The sequence below is a fragment of the Tamandua tetradactyla genome, chromosome X, assembly GCF_023851605.1.
Source record: "Tamandua tetradactyla isolate mTamTet1 chromosome X, mTamTet1.pri, whole genome shotgun sequence".
Taxonomy (NCBI): Eukaryota; Metazoa; Chordata; class Mammalia; order Pilosa; family Myrmecophagidae; genus Tamandua; species Tamandua tetradactyla.
The window spans coordinates 107,812,660-107,833,275 of NC_135353.1; the positions used below are offsets into that span (position 1 = coordinate 107,812,660).

The 20,616-nt window shown below is 35.3% G+C and overlaps 1 protein-coding gene across 1 annotated transcript in view; it reads right to left on the reverse strand.

The window, feature by feature from the left end:
- Positions 1 to 20,616, reverse strand: part of ZC3H12B (zinc finger CCCH-type containing 12B) — a 154,383-nt gene that overhangs the window by 59,119 nt on the left and 74,648 nt on the right. Inside the window, exon 4 of the mRNA XM_077146823.1 lies at positions 19,056 to 19,169. The gene's annotated coding sequence lies outside the window, so the exon portion shown is untranslated. The remainder of the gene's footprint in view (positions 1 to 19,055; positions 19,170 to 20,616) is intronic.

Sequence of the window (20,616 nt, forward strand, 5' to 3'; positions counted from 1 at the left end):
GATTATGGAACTGGAGGGTGGAACATCTGAAATCCGGCAAGAAAAAAAAAATGTAGGGAAAAAATGGAAAAATATGAGCAGGGACTCAGGGAATTGAATGACAATATGAAGCACACGAATATATGTGTTGTGGGTGCCACAGAAGGAGAAGAGAAGGGAAAAGGAGGAGAAAAACTCATGGAGGAAATTGTCATGGAAAATTTCCCAACTCTTATGAAAGACTTAAAATTACAGATCCAAGAAGTGCAGCATACCCCAAACAGAATATATCCCATAGACATACTCCAAGACATTTACTAATCAGAATGTCAGAGGTCAAAGAGAAAGACAGATTCTTGAAAGCACCAAGAAAAAAGCAATCCATCACATACAAGATAAGCCCAATAAGACTGCACAGATCTCTCAGCAGAAACCATAGAGGGAAGAAGACAGTGGGATGATATATTTAAATTATAAAAAGAGAAAAACTGCCAACCAAGAATTCTATATCCAGCAAAATTGTCCTTCAAAAATGAGGGAGAAATTAAAACATTTTCAGACAAAAAATCACTGAGAGAATTTGTGACCAAGAGACCAGCTCTGCAAGAAATACTTAAGGGAGCACTACAGACGGTTATGAAAAGACAGATGAGAGAGGTGTGGAGAAGAGTGCAGAAAGGAAGACTAAGAGTAAAGATAAAAAGAAGGAAAATTAGATATGACATATAAAATCCAAAAGGCCAAATGGTAGAAGGAAGTACTACCTGTACAGTAATAACACTAAATATTAATGGATTAAACTCCCCAAACAAAAGACATAGACTGGCAGAATGGATTAAAAAACAGGACCCATCTATATGCTGTCTATACTCAAAGGACATGAGGGCAAGGACACAAACGGACATTTGCACACCAATGTTTATAGCAGCATTATTTACAATTTCCAAGAGATGGAAACAGTCAACATGTCCATCAACAGATGGGTGACTAAACAAACTGTGGCATATACACACGATAGAATATTATGCAACTCTAAGACAGAATAAAATTACAAAGTGTGTAACAACATGGATGGACCTTAAGGACATTATGCTGAGTGAAATCAGCCAAAAACAAAAGGACAAATAGTGTATGGTCTCACTGATATGAACCGACATTAGTGAATAAACTTGGAATATTTCGTTGGTAACAGAGACCATCAGGAGATTGAAATAGGGTAAGATATTGGGTATTTGGAGCTGAAGGGATACAGATTGTGCAAAGGACTGAATATAAAAACTCAGAAATGGACAGCACAACACTACCTAACTGTAATGCAATTATGTTAAAACACTGAATGAAGCTGAATATGAGAATGATACAGGGAGGAGGGCTGGGGCATAAATGAAATCACAAAGAAAGATAGATGACAAAAATTGAGATGGTATAATCTAGGAATGCCTAGAGTGTATAATGATAGTGACTAAATGTACACATTTAAAAACTATTTTTGCACAAGGAAGAACAAAGGAATGTCATTACTGCAGTGTGCTGAAAATAGATGGTAATTAATATTTTAAAATTTCAACTTATGTGTGAGACTAAAGCAAAAAATATTTATTCAGTTCAAAATTTATATTTTAACTAGTGCATCTCCTAATATAACTTATGTAGACAGTTGGTTGAACAACATAAGTACATGGAACCTTGGGTAGAACATGAGATTTTGTTGGTTTGTCCAGAGTGATGTCCCGATGAATCCCAGAATGATTTGATCCATGAGTGGAAAAGTATTTGCAAAGCCCCCTTCAGGGAATGGTGAGAACGGGGGAAAATTCAACCTCCCCAAGTTGAATTCTTGATATTCTCACATGCAGTGTGGACAACCAAAGCTCTAGGCTGAGCCCCCAGTCTTGGGGTTTGTTCATATGAGCTTTAATCCCACAAAGGATAGGTCAGGCCTACTTAAAATTAGGCCTAAGAGTCACCCACAAAAGAACCTCTTTTGTTGCTCAGATTTGACCTCTCTCTCCAGCCAATACAGCAAGCAAACTCACCATCCTCCCCCTGTCTATGTGGGATATGACTCCCAGGGGTGTGGATCTTCCTGGCAACATGGGAAAGAAATCCTAGAATGAGCTGAGCTCAGCATCAAGGGATTGAGAAAAACTCTAGAATAAGCTGAGACCCAGCATCAAGGGATTGAGAAAACCTTCTTGACCAAAAGGGGGAAGAGTGAAATGAGACAAAGTGTCAATGGCTGAGAGATTCCAAACAGAGTAGAGAGGTTATCCTGGAGGTTATTCTTATGCATTGAGTAGATATCAACTTTTTATCCAAGATGTAATGGAGAGACTGGAGAGAACTTCCTGAAAATGTAGAGCTGTGTTCCAGTAGCCATGTTTCTTGATGATGATTGTATAATGATATAGCTTTTACAATGTGACTGTGTGATTGTGAAACCTCTTGTCTGATGCTCCTTTTATCGACCCTGTCAACAGATGAGTAGAACATATGGAATAAAAATAAATAATAGGGGGAACAAATGTTAAAATAAATTTAGTTTGAAATGCTGGTGATCAATGAAATTGAGGGGTAAGGGGTATGGTATGTATAATTTTTTTTCTGTTTTCATTTTATTTTTCTGTTTTCTTTTTCTGAATTGATGAAAATGTTCTAAGAAATGATCATGATGATGAATATGCAACTATGTGATGATATTGTGAATTACTGATTGTATATATAGAATGGAATATATACAATGGAATAAGAAAAGGAATGAAGTGGTGGTACATATGACAACATGGATGAACCATGAAGACACCATTTTTATTGAAATATTAAAAGTTAAAAATAGCCTAACACAGCTCTGGAAAACCATCAAGTGCACTAATATGCATATTAAGGGAGTTCTAGAATGAGAGGAAAAAGAGAAAGGGGCTGCAGGAATATTCAAAGAAATGACAGAGGACTTCCCAATTTAACAAAAGACATGAGTGTCCACATCCAAGAAGCTCAGACACCAGTAAACAGGATAGACATAAAGAAAAACATTCCCCATCAGATATTCATTGCACCATCGAATGCAAAGGACAAGGAGAGAATTCAGAAAGTTGCTAGAGAAGAACAGTGCATTATGTACAAAGGAGTACCAATTAAATTGAGTTCCAATTTCTCATTAGAAACCATGGAGGCAAGAAGGCAGCGGGTTGAAATACTGAATGTTCTGAAGGAAAACAATTATCAGCCAATCATTTGTTTTGTTTATTTTTCATTATTTTAAATGTCTTTTATTGTGAAATATAATATATATATAAAAGCAATAAATACCCAAGTACATTTTAACAAGTAGTTATAGAACAGGTTTAAAAGTTTCATGTGGGTTGCAGATCCACAATTTCTGTTTTTTCTTCTAGCTTCTCCAAGACCCCAAGACCAATAGAAATATCAATATAATGATTCAGTAGTCATACTCATTTGTGAAATCCTTTCTCCTCTTGTTATACTTCTCCTTCTCTTTAAATAACATATATACACAAAAACAATAAATTTCAAAGTACATCACAACAATGAGTTGTAGAACAGCCAATAATTTTTCATCTAGTGAAACTCTTTCAAAAATGAGAGAGAGATTAAGACATACACACATAAAAGCTGAGGAAATATATCACTTGTAGACCTGTCATAGAATCAACTCTAAAGGGATACCTTCAGACTGAAAAGAAAGGATACTAGGCAGTGGTTTAAAGAAATACAATAAAATAAAGACCTGCAATAAAGGTAACAACTTGGGTAATTATAAATGCCAGTGTTATTATATTGCATTGTTTGTTATGTAACTCCATTTATTAGTTCCCACAGAGACTAAAACGCAAATGCCCCAAAAGTCATGATAAGTCTATGTTTTTGGATATAGAATGTACAAAGATATAAGTAGTAATAAAAAATGTTGGGGGTCATAGGGGTATAGAAAAAGTATATGTGCATGTATTTGAAGTTAAATTGTTATCAAACCTAATATGATTTCTATATATTTTGGATGGTAAATTTTAACCCCTTGGTAAGCACTAGGAAACCAGATGAAAAATGTATCCACACAGAAGTGAGAAGGCACTTAATATGGTACAACACAAAAAATCAAATAAATGTAAATGTAGGTGTGCTGGTTTGAAACTCTTACGTACCTCAGAAAAGCCATGTTTTAATCTTATTCCAATCTTGTGGGGCAAGACCTATGTTTAGAGCAGAAAACTTTGATTGGATTGTTTCCTATTGAGATGTGGTACACCAAGTTGTGAGTGTGACCTTTTTGTTAGATTACTTCCTTGGCGATGTGACACACCCAATTTTGGATGTTGCCTTTTGATTAGAAGGAGATGAGACTCCGCTCATTCAAAGTGGGTCTTGATTAGTTTACTGGAGTCCTTTAAAAGAGGAAACATTTTGGAGAATCCTCAGATGTAGATGCTTGGAGGGCTGACAGAACCTACATGAGACCAGATGTTTGGAAATTCAGAGCCTAGAAGATGTCACCATGTGCCTTCCATGAGATGCTAAGCAAGCCAGAACCTGGAGAGAGCCAAGGGAAGCCAAGAGATGAAACCCAGCCCTGGAGAAGTCAAGTGAGGAATACCCAGAGGAGACAGAGGCTGAACATGACAGAGCCCAGGAGAAAGGGACCAGCAGATACAAGCTGCATGCCTTGCCAACTGACAGGGGTGTTCTGGATGGTATCAGCCTTTCTTGAGTGAAGGTAACTCTTGTTGGTATCTTAATTTGGACATTTTCACAACCTTAGAATTTTACCTTGCAACTTAATAAATTCTCTTTTAAAAAGCCATTCCATTTCTGGTATACTTCATTCTGGTAGCATTTATCAAATCAATACAGCAGCCATTAATGGAAATGAGGGACACAAAAGGTATAAGATTATGAATTGTAAATAGGAAAATGGCACAAGAATGTCCTGTATCATCAGTAATGACTTTAAATGGATTGAACTCTCTATTCAAAGGGCAGAAATTGGCAGAGTGGATGAAAAACATCACCCACTTATACGCTGTCTGCAAGAGACTCATCTTAGATTGAAAGACACAGGTAGGAGTTGACAGAGACAGATGGGCCAAGATGGCAGCTTAATGAGGTGTGGGATTTAGTTCATCCTCCAGAGCAGCTAGTAAATAGCAAGGAACACTACAGAAAAACTTCTGGGGCCATGTCAGTGGCCAGACAAACAGTGTACCCCAGTCTGGACCGGCTTGAATGGCTGCAAGCCCACCCAGAATCGTGAGTTCCCCAAATCATGATGCTGGCGCCCCTCCCCCACAGGTGGCTTCCCAGAGGGGAAACGAAAAGGACATTACCAGCAGCAGGGGCTGTGCACAACCAGACTCCAATGCAGAATTAAGTAATAAATTCTAAATACTAAAAATAGGCCTCCACCTCAGCTGAACCTCAAGTAAAAGCTGTGGTTGCTGGTTTTTGCCCCTGCACAGAGGGGGCATGGCTGATGGAAAAAGAAAAATGAGAAAAAGTAACAGAGGTATTTTGGGTCAGCTAGTACATAATACTTGAAAGGGTCAGAGTCCTAAAGAAAAGGAGGGGGCACATAGGACCTGAAAGTACACAAAGCAACATACCAACTTAAGCTCTTCATTGGCAAGCCTGAGGAATGGGGGTCTTGCTCTGAAAGGGATTTTTCTCTTTCTTTTTTGTGACTCTGTTTCTATGGCTTGACTGCTCTTTGGATATAGCTGCAAGACTTCTCAGGCACCAACTCAATTCTCAATAGGCAGAATTGAGTTTGTTTGAGTGTTTCTCCAGAGCCTGTGCCTTCATCAGGAGAGGGGTGGAGCCCAGCTCAGGTGGAATCCCTCACTGAAGAAGTCACACCCCAGGGTCTGGAAAAGTGAAGCGATTAAAGCCAGCCTACAACCTTTCCTCTATCTCACCTATGCCTCCAGCAGGGAGAGTCTGCTGAAGTTAAAGGTACAACATCACTTTATGTTGGTGGGACCAGCAGGCAGAAAAGCACCACATACTGGGCAGGATAGGAAAAACACAGAGTCCAGAGACTTCAAAAGAAGCCTTTTAATATGCGGGGACTCACCCTCAGGGAAAACAAAAAGAGAGCTGGGGTAGCTATACTAGTGTCGGATAATATAGACTTTAAGTAAAAAATAGGTAGGAGGGCAAAGTTGGTGATTATATGCTGAAAAAGGGGGACAATTCAAAAGGAAGATGTAAGAATTATATATATATATGCACATAACAGCAGAACCCCCCAAATATTTGAAGCAAATACTGAAAGATTTTGAAGGGAGAGATTGACCGTTCTAATTAATAGTAGAAGAACTTAGCACTACTCTCAGTAATGGATAGAACACATAGCCAGAAGATCAGTAGGGAAGTATAGGACTTGAATGATGCAGCAAAACAATTATACCTAAGAAAAAGATAATGATCACTGACTCCAATATACATTCTTCTCAAGTGCACATGGATCATTCTCCAGGATAGACCACAAGTTGGATCACAAAACAAGTCTCAATAAATTCAAACACACTGAAGTCATGTGATGTATATTCTCTGACCACAATGGAACAAATCTAGAAATTTATAGCAGAGGAAGAAATGAAAAATTCACAAATATTAGGAACTTAAACAGTATGCTCTTAAATAACCAGTGGTTTGAAGAGGAATTCAGAAGCCAAATTAGGAAATATCTTGAGGCAAAAGTAAATGAAAACACAACACACCAAAAACCGGCAGTGCTAAGACAGAAATTTATAGCTCTAAATGCTTATGTTAAAATGGAAAATTCCAAATCACAGACCTAACCACAAAACTGGAAGAACTGAAAAAATGAAAGCAAAATAAACCCATAGTGAGCAGAAGGAAATAAATTTAGAGTGGAGATAAATGAAGTAGAAAACAAAAAAAAATAGAGAAAATTACAAAACTAAAAGTTGGTTTTTTGAAAAGAAATAAAATAGACAAACCTTCAGTTAGATAGACAAAGAAAACAAGGAGTTGACACAAATAACAAAAATCAGAAATGTAAAGGGAGACATTGCTACTGACCCTGTTGAAATATAAAGGATGGTAAGAGGATACTATGAACAACTGTACACCAATAAATTTCCTCAAATCCTTGAGGAAATGGAAAAATTATTAGAAACATGTGAACTACCTACACTGACTCAAGAAGAAATAGAAGATTTCAATAAACCAATTACTAGTAAAGAGAATGAGTCAGTAATCACATATCTCCCAACAAAGAAAAGTCCAGTACCAGATGGTTTCAATGGTGAATTTGAACAAATATTCAAAGAATTAATACCAATCCTTCTCAAATTTCTTTTAAAAACTGAAGAAAAGGGAAGACTTCCTAGTTCATTCTATGAGGCCAGCACCACCCTAATACCAAAGCCAGTTAGAAATGTCACAGAAAAGAAAATTACAGACTTATATCTCCTATAACTATAGATGAAAAAAATTCTCAACAAAATGCTAGCAAAACAAATCCAACAACACATGGAAAGGAAGATACACTATGATCAAATGGAATTTATCCCAGAAATGCAAGGGTGGTTCAACATAAGAAAATAATTGCAATAAATGGCACAAACAGAATGAATGAAAAAGAAAACATGACCATCTCAATTAATGCAGGAAAGGCTTTTGAAAAAAATCAGCAAATTTTCTTGATAAAAACACTCAGAAAAATTGGGATTGGAAGGTAACTTCCTCAACATCATAAAGGGCAGGTATGAAAACCCACAAATAATATGATACTCAATGAAAGACTGAAATTGAAAATTTCTGCCAGTTTCAGGAATAAGACAAGTATTCCTTCTTTCACTGTTGCTATTCAACAATGTACTAGAAATGCAAGACAGAGCAATTAGGCAAGAAAAAGAAATCAAAGACGTCCAAATTGGAAAGGAAGAAGTACAATTGTCCCTATTTGTAGATGACATGATCTTATATATAGAAAAACATATACAATCTACAAAAAAAGCTACTAGAACTGATAAATTAATTCAGTAATGTGGCAGGGTACAATATCAATGATAATAGTCATTGGTTTTTCTATACACCAGCAAGTAACAATCCAAAAAGGAATTCAATGAAACAATTCCATTTAAAATAGCAACTAAAAGAATAAAATATCTAGGATCAAATTTAACCAAGGACATAAAGGATTTATATGCAGAAAATTACAAATTATTACTGAAAGAAATTAAAGAATTATTAAATAAATGGAAGATAGTCTGTGCTCACACATTAGAAAATCTAATATCATTAAGATGTCAAAACTACCCATAGTGATTTACAGATTTAACACAATCCCAACCAAGATTCCAACACCATTCTTCTCAGAAATGAAAAATCTAATAACCAAATTTATGTGGAAGGGAAAATGACTCTGAATAGCTAAAACCATCTTTAAAAAAAAAGAACAAAGTTGGAGGACTCATATTTCCTGATTTCAAAACTTACTACAAAACTATAGTAATCAAAACAGTGTGGCACTGGAATAAGGATAGACATATAAACCAGTGGAATAGAATTTAGAATGCAGAAATAAACCCACACAGCTATGGACAATTGTTTTTTTTTTTTGAATGGGCAGGCACTGGGAATTGAACCCAGGTCTCCAGCATGGCAGGTGAGAAGTCTGACTGCTGAGCCACTGTGTCCTGCCCATGGTCAATTGATTTTTAATGCAATTTTTTAGATATATTCACAAACCATACAATTCATCCAAAGCATATGATCAATGGCTCACAGTGTCATTACATCCAATTGATTTTTGACAGGATGCCAAGTGCACTCAATGGAGAAAGAATAGTCCCTTAAAAAAATAGTTCTGAGGAAACTAGATATTCACATCTAAATGAATGAAAGTGGACTCCTACCTTACACCAAATACAAAAATTAACTCATAATGGATCAACAACCTAAATATAGGAGGTAAAGCTCTATAATTCTTAGACAAAAACATAAGGAAATAGCTTCCGGACCTTGTTTTAAATAATGGATTCTGTAACTTTACACCAAAAGCAAGAGCAACAAAAGAAATAATAGATAAATCAAGCAAAATTAAAAACCTTTGTAAATCAAAGGGCATTATCGAGAAATGAAAAGACAACCAACATACTCAGAGAGTTTGGAAATCACATATTCAATTAGGGTTTAATATTCAGAATATATAAAGAATTGCTACAATCTAACAGCAAAAAAACAAACAACTCAAATGAATGAAGAACTTGAATAAACATTTCTCAAAAGAAGACAGACAAATGTCCAGTAAGCACATGAAAACATGTTCAGCGTCATTAGTTAGTAGCACAATACAAATCAAAACCGCAATGACATACTATTTCACACCTAGGTTGATTATTATTTAAAAATTGGAAAATAACAAGTGACAACAAGTATTTAGTATATTGCTAATAAGAATGTAAAATAGTTCAGCCATTGTGGAAATCAGTTTGGCAGCTCCTCAAAATGCCCAAACTACAATTTAACCTGCAATTCCATTTCTAAGTAAAAGAATTGAAAGCAGGGACTTGTACAAATATTTGTATACCAATGTTCACAGTGGCATTATTCAAACACAAAGGGACAGATATTTATGTTTCCACTTATTTGAAATAGCTAGAATATGCAAATTCATAAAGTCAGAAAGTAGAATACAGGTTACTGTGGGGCAGAGGGTGGGAGAGAGGCTTAATGCACACTGGTGCAGTCTTTCTGTTTAGTGTGATAGAAAGTTATTGGAATGGATAGTTGAATTTAGCACAGCACTATGAATGTGATTAATCTCACTAAATTATTAACCTGGGAGTAGTTGAGATGGGAAAATTTGTATAAGTTTCAACAATTTAAAAAAAGAGAGAAAGATTAAAGAGACAATTTAATGCAATACATGATCATGGACTAGATCTAATCACAGTGGTGAAAATATCTGAAAGGCTATTTCAGATATCCAACTGATTTTTGACAGGATGCCAAGTGCACTCAATGGAGAAAGAATAGTCCCTTAAAAAAATAGTTCTGAGGAAACTAGATATTCACATCCAAATGAATGAAAGTGGACTCCTACCTTACACCAAATACAAAAATTAACTCATAATGCATCAACAACATAAATATAGGAGGTAAAGCTCTATAATATATCACAATTTTAAAAAATTGTGATATCACAATTTTAAAAAATTGTGATATATCATTGGGACATATGAAAAAATTGGAATATAGACTGCAAGCTTTATATCAATGTTACATTTCTTGAACCTGATAACAGTACCTAGGGTGGGTAAATACATGAATATCCTTGTTCTTAGGGGATGTGCATTATTAAGTGTTAAGTGTTAAGTGTTCAAAAGGCATGATGCATACAACCTACTCTCAAAAGCTTAGAAAACAGATAGATGATAGATGGATAGATTTCTATGGATATATGGCAAAATATTAAAAGTTGATGGATTTGAGTATTGTGATAGGGAGTATGTTGAAAGTCTCTGGACAAATTTTGTATTTTTTTTGGAACTTTCCTGTAAATTTGAAAGTATTTATAAATAAAAAGTTAAAAAGTAAATAAAAATATGTAGTTTCTGTAACCAAGAAATCAGGATTTAAAGGATAGTTTTAATTATTGAATCATTATATAAATGTTCTTTTTGCTTTTTGAGATTTTGGAATGGACAAGGGAGAGTACCTGGAAGCCCTGAGCTGTTATTAAGTTGTTTTGATGTCTGGAAGGATTATAAAATCCTTATCTTTTATCTGGTGCTTGTGTGTCTGTGAAAGCTGTAATGTCCTTTATCTGGTTATTTTCTTATAGGCATTAACTAGCCTCAGTCCCTTACATTTGCAAATCATATCCACTAGGCTCTGCCATTAAAAAATAGATAGCTCTGCCTTCTTATGTTAACCAATGCAAACAATGTTTTCTTTTCAGCTCCACTAGGCTGTGCCATTGAAGGATAGACAGCTCCTTTCAATTTATGATAACTTTAACAATGTTTTCTTTTCTGCTTTAAATTTACTATTAACACTATTTTCTTGTCTGTTTTGAATTTGCTATCTGAAATGACCTCATCTCCCCTTGCTAGAATCCTTAAGAACCATGAACTCCCTTTGTTTGGGGAGACAGATTTCAGCTGTTAGGCTATATGTTCTCCTGCTACATGTGTAATAATAAACTCTTTCTCTTTTTGAAACCCCAGTGTCTCAGGAATTGGTTATTGAGTGTGTCAGGCAGAAGAATTAATGGCTTTGTTCAGTAAGTTTCCAATTCTCTAATAATTCTAAACATAACATTTTCAGTGGTGACAATAATGCTATGCTTCACCCATAAAATATTTACAGCTAAATTTATCTACTTATCATAGCAATTTTTGAGAAAGAGAAACACAGCATTTTAATCAGTGTAGGCATATCCTTCAAAGAACTTTATCTTCCTTTGTTTAAGGAGAGTATTTCCAATTCCTCACTTCTTCCTAAGGCTGAGCTTTCTTTCTGAAGACAGCACAACCTCTTCAGCATTACTCATTTCAAAATTATCAGGGACTCACACCTACTAGGGAGACTGGAAAGCCACTAAAATTGCTTTTGGGCAATTGAAGCAGTCTGTAAAGGTAAAAATATAGAAAGAAGTATTCCAGATAAGAAAGGGGATGTGTACACACTCATGAAGGAATTTACAGACTATTTTGTTTCTTTTAATTGACAAATAAAAGGAGAAAATAAGGGCAATTTGCCTGAGAAGCCAGAAAATTTTTAAGAGAAGGATTAATTACAGAAGAATATGAAGGACAATTTTATTTCCAAATTTCTCCTCTCACCTACCTCATCCACTCCAACATGTTTGAGTTCTTACCTTGCCAAAGTGTCTTCTCTTTGAACCTCAATTTCCTCATATGTAAAGTGACAATATTGATAGCTACCTCACAGCATTTAAGTGTAAGGACTACATAAGATAAGTAATGAAAGTGCTTAGAACAGTGAACAGAACAATATAGGTTCTCAATATACATAAGTAGGGGAATATACCACCAGATGTATGGTTTTTTTAAAAAAGACTTAGATGGAGGTAGGACTGACAATCTCTTTAGATAGCAGTTTTGTTCACTAACTTAAAGCCAGACTATATATGTAACCAGTGTGCCAGAGATTTGACTTACAGTTCAATTCTATTTATACAAACAAGAAAAGCCACAAAAGGCTCTATATCAAAATAGCATGGATAACTGCATGCTTACTTTAGAAGGGCCACATTTGAAAACATATTCACACAGAACTGATATCTCTGAACTGACATTTAGTTGGCATAATTTTCTAATGATTACACTACCACTTGTGACTTCAAAAATATCCCTTAAAGAATTAGCCAAAACACAGCCACTGTTTTCACTTCTCCATTATCTTTATTATTGGAATGTAAAAGCCCATTTCATTTGTAAGTACCATTTGCTTACAAATAGTACAAAATAGTAAGTAACATTTGCTATTTGACTTACATTTTCTTCTTTTTAAAATAATTTTTAGCTAATACAAGACTTTTCTCCCTGTGTTTATTCAAAACTCCAAAGTCTCACAAAAAACAACTGTTTATGAGACTAAATGTATATTTTATTGGCCAATGACAGAGACCTGAAAAAGATAAGTTTAGCTAGTGGACCTTAGCATGTTTTTCTCTTTCTTTACTATTTGATATTTATCTTTACCCAAATTAACAGTGGTGTGTTTTTTTTTACCATGTTCACGCAGTCATATGACAGTAAATTTAAACTTAGGGAAAGCCTACAATAAGGAAACCCTAATTGAAATTACTAGCTGTTACTGTGGAAGTTTCCAATTCAATAAACAAAAGTAGGAGGGAAATATTATGACTTTGCAGAAATAAACTTGGATTTACCTTTCAAAGCCCTAGGCAAGAATAGTTTAAGAAATAAAATGTTGGTTGTCCTAAAATCTGGGTAGGTGTTCTTTATCCTGTCCTTTAAAAACTCACAAAGAGGAGAAGCTTCCAAGATGGTGGCTTAGTGAGGTGTGGAATTTAGTTCATCCTCCAGAGCAGCTAGTAAATAGCCAGGAACAGTACAGAACAACAGCTGGGGCCACATCAGTGACAGGATACACAGCGTACACCATCTGGACAAGCTGGACTGCTGTGACTACACACAGAACTGTAAGTCCACTAAGCCATAGAGGCTAGCACCCCTTCCCCATGGCATGGCAGCCTGGTTCCAAGAGGGGAAAGAAAAGAGACTTTACTAGCAGCAGGGGCTTAGCTCAACCAAGTTCCACTTGCAGAATTAACTAACAAATTCTGACTAATGAAAATTGGTGCCCAGATCAGATAAACCTTGAATAAGAGCTAAATGCGCTAGGAGTTTTTCCCTGGCACAGAGAGGGCAGGGCTGATGGGGAAAAAAAAACAGAGTTTTTTTTTTTGGATCAGATAGCACAAAATACTTAAAAAGGTCTGGACCCTAAAAAAAGGTAGGGGGCATATAGAACCTGGAGATACATAGAGCAATGTACCAACTTAAACTCTTGATTAACAAACCTGAGGAACAGGGGTCCTTCTTCAAAAAGGATTGTTTTTGTTTTGTTTCTACAATTTAAGTGCTCATTAGATACAACTGCAAGGTTTCTCAGGCCCCAACTGCCCCAGGCATGGGTGGAATTAAGCTGTCTGAGAGACAAAGAGACTGGCCAGTTGAAAGGAATTAATTGCTTGGTGGCTGTACCTTCCCCAGGAGAGGGGTGGGGCCCAGATTAGGTGGAACCCCTCCTTCAAGGAATTCAGGCCTCAGGGATTGGAAAATTGAAGTAATTAAAGCCAGCCTACAACCTCTCCCTTTTGTCTCATCCATGCTGCCCGCAGGGTCAGTCAGCTGCAGTTAAAGGCACCACATTACTTTATACTGGTGAGAAACTGCAGGCAGACAAGTGTCACATACTGGGCAGGATAGGAAAAGTACAGATATTAGAGGCTTCCTAGGAATGTCTCTCAACCTGCTGGGTCTCACCTTCAGGGAAAACTGATACTGGTGTCTCTTTCCTACTGAGAGGAGGCCAGTCTGGGCTGGGAAAATCTGACAGGAGTTTATAACATCTAAGTAGACCCTCCTATGGAAAAAAAAAGGCTCCATATAAGCAAGGCAAGAGACAATAAAACAAGAACTAAAAATTTCTGATCAGTTAAACAAAACCTATGCTGGAGGTCTAGAATAAGCAGAACTGAATGGCAAAGACCAAATAGAGAACAAATCCAAACAGCAAGAAAATCCTAGGTAAAGGAGTGAAAATAATATCCAGAATACACTAATTAAGGAAATTAAATGCCTAGACACCAGCAAAAAATAAGAAGTCATACTAGGAAAATTGAAGATATGGCCCAGTCAAGGGAAAAACCAACATTCAAATGAGATATGGGAGTTGAAAAAACTAATTCAGGATGTTTGAATGGACATGGAAAAATCTAATAAAAAATCAAATCAATGAATTGAGGGAGGATATAAAAAAGGCAAGGAATGAACAAAAAGAAGAAATCAAAAGTCCGATAGAATAAATCACTTACTTATGGGAACTTATGGAAATGAAAGTCACAGTACAAGAGATGAAAAAAAAAAACAATAGAAAATTACAATGTTAGATTTTAAGAGACATAAGATAGGATTATGAACTGGAGGAAGGGACATCTGAAATATGACAAGTAAAAGAAAATATAGGGAAAAAAATGGAAAAATATGAGCAGAGACTCAGGGAATTTAATGACAGCATGAAGCACATGAATATATGTGTTGTGGGTGTCCCAGAAGGAGAAGAGAAGGGAAAAGAAGGAGAAAGACAAATGGAGGAAATTATCACTGAAAATTTCCAATCATTTATGAAAAACATAAAACTACACATCCAAGAAGTGCAGCATACCCCAAACTATTCCAAATAGACATATTCCAAGACACTTGTTAATCAGAATGGCAGATGCCAAATAGAAAGAGAGAATTTTGAATGCAGCAAGAGAAAAGCAATCCATCACATACAAGGGAAGCCCAATAAGACCATGTGTAGATTTCTCAGCAGAAACCATGGAGGTGAAAAGACAGTGGTAAGATATATTTAAGATTCTAAAAGAGAACACCTGCCAACCAAGAATTCTATATCTAGCAAAAATTGTCTTTGAAAAATTAGGGAGAAACTAAAACATTTTCAGAAAAAAAAATCAGTGAGAGAATTTGTGACCAAGAGACTGGATCTGCAAGAAATACTAAAGGGAGCACTAGAGGCAGATAGGAAAAGACAAGAGAGGGAGGTGTGGAGAAGATTTAGAAAATAAGACCATTAGTAAAGATAAATAGAGAAAAAAATTAGTTATGACATATAAAATCCAAAAGGCAAAATGGTAGAAGAAAGTAGTACCCTTACAATAATAACACTAAATGTTAATGGATTAAACTCCCCAATCAAAAGACATAGACTGGCAAAATGGATCAAAATACAGGATCCATCTATATACTGTCTACAGGAGACTCATTTTAGATGTGTGGACAAAAATAGGTTGAAATGAAAGGTTGGGAAAAGATATTTCGTGCAAACAATCATAAAAGAGCAGGAGTAGCTACACTAATATCCAACAAATTAGACTTCAAATGTAAAACAATTAAGAAACAAGGAAGGGCACTATGTATTAATAAAAGCAACAATTCAACAAGAAGATATAACAATCATAAATATTTATGCACTGAGACAGAGTGCTCCAAAATACATGAGGTAAACACTGAAAAGAGAAATAGACACATCTACCATAATACTTCAAGCCTTCAATTCACTGCTTTCATCAATGGATAGAACATCAATTAAGAAACAGAAAATTTGAATAATACAATAAATGTGCTAGATTTAACAGACATTTATAGACCATTACACCCCACAACAGCAGGATACACCTTTATCTCAAGTGCTCAGGGATCATTCTCAAAAACAGACCATATACTGTGTCACAAAGCAAGTCTCAATAAATTTAAGAAGATATAAACCATCCAAAACACTTTCTTGGATCAAAAAGGAATGAAGTTGGAAATCAATAATAGGCAGAGGGCCAGAAAAATCATAAATATATGGTGGCTCAACAACAATCTCTTAAACAACCAGTGGGTCAAGGAATAAATTACAAGAGAAATAAGTAAATATCTCGAGGCAAATGAAAATGAAAACATGACATATTAAAATTTATGGGATGCAGCAAAGACAGGGTGAATAGGGAAATTTATTGCCTTAAATGCTTTTATCAAAAAAGAACAAAGAGCAAAAATTAAGGAATTTAATGTTCACTTGGAAGAACTAGAGAAAGAACAGCAAACTAACCCCAAAGCAAGCAAAATGAAAGAAATAACGAAAATTAGAGCAGAAATAAATGAAATTGAGAACATGAAAACAATCAAGAAAGTCCACAAAACCAGAAGTTGGTTCTTTGAGAAAATCAACAAAATTGATGTGCCCTTAGCAAGGTTAATGAAAAGAAGAAGATAGAAGATGCAAATAAATAAAATCAGAAATGGAAGACTAGACATAACCAGTCACCCTGCAGAAATAAAGGAGGTAATTGAGAATACAATGAACAACTATATGCTAATTAACTAGACAACATAGATGAAATGGACAACTTCCTAGAAAGGCATGAACAACAAACACTGACTTGAGAAGAAATAGCAACTAAGCAATCAAAAGTAAAGAAATTGAATCACCCATCAAGAAGCTTCCAAAAAAGGAAAGTCCAGGACAAGATGGCTTCACATCTGAATTCTACCAAGCATTCAAGAAAGAATTAGCACCATTCCTACTCAAACTCTTCAAAAAAATTGAAGATGAGGGAAGGCTACCTAACTCATTCTATGAAGTCAACATCAGCCTCATACCAAAGACACACAAAGATACTGCAAGAAAAGAAAATTAAAGACCAATCTCTTTAATGAGTATAGATGCAAAAATTCTCAACAAAATTCTTGCAAATCAAATCCAGCAGTAGATTACAAGAGTTATACATCGTGACCAAGTGGGGTTTATTCCAGGTATGCAAGAATGGTTCAATACAGGAAAATCAATTAATGTAATGCACCATATCAGCAAATCAAAGGGAAAAAACACATGATCATCTCAATTGATGCATAAAAGGCATTTGACAAAATTCAACATCCCTTCTTGATGAAAACACTTCAAAGGAAACCTTGTGTCTGATGCTCCTTTTATCTACCTTATCAACAGACAAGCAAAACAAATGGAATAAAAGTAAATAATAGGGGGAACAAATGTTAAAATAAATTTAGATTGAAATGCTAGCTATCAATGAAAGGGAGGTGTAAGCGGTATGGTATGTATGAATTTTTTTCTGTTGTCTTTTTATTTCTTTTTATGAATTGATGCAAATGTTCTAAGAAATTATCATGATGATGAATATGCAATGATGTGATGATATTATGAATCACTGATTATATATGTAGAATGGAATGATCATAATAAAACAAACAAAAAAACAAACACAAAAAAACACTTTAAAGGATATGAATAGAAGGGAACTTCCTCAACATGATAAAGGGAATATATGAAAAAACCCACAGCTAACATCATCCTCAATGGGGAAGGACTTTAAGCTTTCCCCCTAAGATCAGGAAGAAGGCAAGGATGTCCACTGTTGCCATTGTTATTCAACATTGTGTGGGAAATTTAGCCAGAGCAATTAGACAAGATAAAGAAATACAAGGCATCAAAATTGGAAAGGAAGAAGTAAAACTCTCACTGTTTGCAGATGATATGATACTATATGTCAAAAACCCTGAAAAATCCACAGCAAAACTCCTAGAGCTAATAAATGAGTACAGCAAAGTGGCAGATTCCATGATCAACACTCAAAAATCTGTAGTGTTTCTATACACTAGTAATGAGCAATCTGAAGGGGAAATTAAGAAAAAAATTCCATTTACAATTGCAACAAAAGAATAAAATATTTAGGAATAAATTTAACTAAGGATACAAAAGACCTATACAAAGAAATCTACAAGAAATTGCTAAAAGAAATCACAGAAGACCTAAGTAAATGAAAGGCATACTGTGTTCATGGATTGGAAGACTAAATATAGTTAAGATGTGAATTCTACCTAAACTGATTTATAGATTCAATGTTCTACCAACTAAAATCCCAAAACATACTTTGCAGAAATAGAAAAACCAATAACCAAATTTATTTGGAAGGGCAGGTTGCCCCAAATAGCTAAAAATATCTTGAGAAAGAAAAATGAAGTTAGAGATCTCAAACTACCCAACTTTAAGGTGTATTATGAAGCTACAGTGGTCAAAATAGCATGGTACTGGGATAAGGATAGATATACTGATGAATGGAATTGAATAGAGTGTTCAGATATGGACCCTCTGATCTATGGACAATTGATCTCTGATAAGGCAGTCAAGCCAACTCACTTGGGACAGAACAGCCTCTTCAATAAATGGTGCTTGAAGAACTGGATATCTATATGCAAAAGAATGAAAGAAGATCCATATCTCACACACTATACAAAAAAGTAACTCAAAATGGATTAAAGATCTAAATATTATATCTAAGACCATAAAACTTTTAGAAGAAATTGTAGGGAAATGTCTTATAAAACTTGTAATAGGAGGCAGTTTCCTAGATCTTAAACCCAAAGCATAAGCATTGAGGAAAGAAGTAGATAGATGGGAATTCCTCAAAAGTAAAAACTTTTGTGCTTCAAAGAACTTTGTCAAGAAAGTAAAAAGGCAGTCTACACAATGAGAGACACTATTTGGAAACAACATATCAGACAAGGGTCTAGTATAGAATATATAGAGAGATTGTTCAATTCAATAACAAAAAGACAAAAATGGGCAAAAGACATGAACAGCCACTTCTCAGAAGAGGGAATACAAATGGCTAAAAGGTACATGAAAAGATGCTTAACTTTCCTGGCTATTAGAGAAATGTAAATCAAAACCACAATTAGATATGGCCATTATCAATAAAACAAATGACAAGTGCTGGAGAGGATGTGAAGAAGCATACTTACCCACTGTTGGTGGGAATGTAAAATTGTACAGCCACTGTAGAAGGCAGTTTCATGGTTCCTCAGGAAGATAAGTATAGAATTGCCATATGATCTGGCAATACCATTGCTAGGTATCTGTTCAGAGGAGATGAGGGCAAGGACACAAAACGGACATTGCTATAAACCAATGTTTATAACAGCATTATTTACAATTGCTTAGAGATGGAAACAGCCCAAATGTCCATCAACAGATGAGTGGCTAAACAAGCTGTGGTATATACACATGATGGAATATTACATGACTGTAAGACAGAATAAAGTCATGAAGCATTTAACAACGTGGATGGACCTTGAGGACATTATGCTGAGTGAAATTAGCCAGAAACAAAAGGACCAATACTGTATGCTCTCACTGATATGAACTAACAGTAATGAGTGAAATTGGAAAATTTATTCTTATGTATTACATAGATATACCCTTTTTAATTTATATTGTATTAGAGTGGCTAGGGGGAAGTACCTGAAACTCTCAAGCTGTGTTCCAATAGCCATGTTTCTTGAAGATGATTGTATAATGATATAGCTTTCACAATGGGACTGTATGATTGTGAAACCCTTATGTCTGATCCTCCTTTTATCTACAGTATGATGATGTGTAAAAAATATGGATAAGAAATAAACAAATAATAGGGGGAACAAAGGTTAAAATGCATCGAGTAGATTGAAGTACTAGTGGTCAATGAAAGTGAGCAGTAAGGGATATGACACGTATTAGTTTTTTCTTTTTTCTTCCTTTTGCTGGAGAGATGCAAATGTTCAAAAAATGATCATGGTGATGAATACATAACTATGTGTTGATATTCTGAGCCATTGATTGTAACCATGACAAGAATGTTTGCATGTTAAGAATATTAGTATGTTTGTTCATTGTTTACAATAAAATATTTTTAAAAGCTCATAAAATTGTAAAAAAAAATGGCTAGAATTCTCCTAGGAAGCACTAAAGCACAGTTCTACAGAGGGTGACCATCTTAATTATGGTCTAAACTGGGACACTTCTGAGAGAAAAAGGGGGTGCTACCAATAATATGTTCCAGAACATTAGGCATAAACTGGGGATATCCCAGGCAAATCTAATATATGGTTAGCTAGGTTTCTTACAAATGTCCATTGATGTACATAAGAGGGAATGTTTAATTCTGTTAGTAGGTTGGGAGATGAGAGTGGTAGTTCAAGGTATTAGGAAAGAATCAGAGAAGAATGTAATAATTGAAATCATTTGCTGGCTGACTGTTGCATTCATTCAAAATACTTACTTGGTGCTGACTATGTGGCAGGCCATGGGTTAGGGGCTGAGGACATAAAAATGGGTGTGGATTTTGATCTCATGGTGCTTATAGTGTTGTTATTGTTATATAAAGATAGTCAATGATCAAATAATTATAATTCATGAGTATAAACTGTGACTAAGTGGTTAAAAGTATAGGTAGCTATGAGTTCAGCCTTAAAGAAAAAAGTAGCAATTTTCTGAGCAGGGAAGAGTTGTTTAAAATATAGATATCTGAAGATTAAAATGATATAG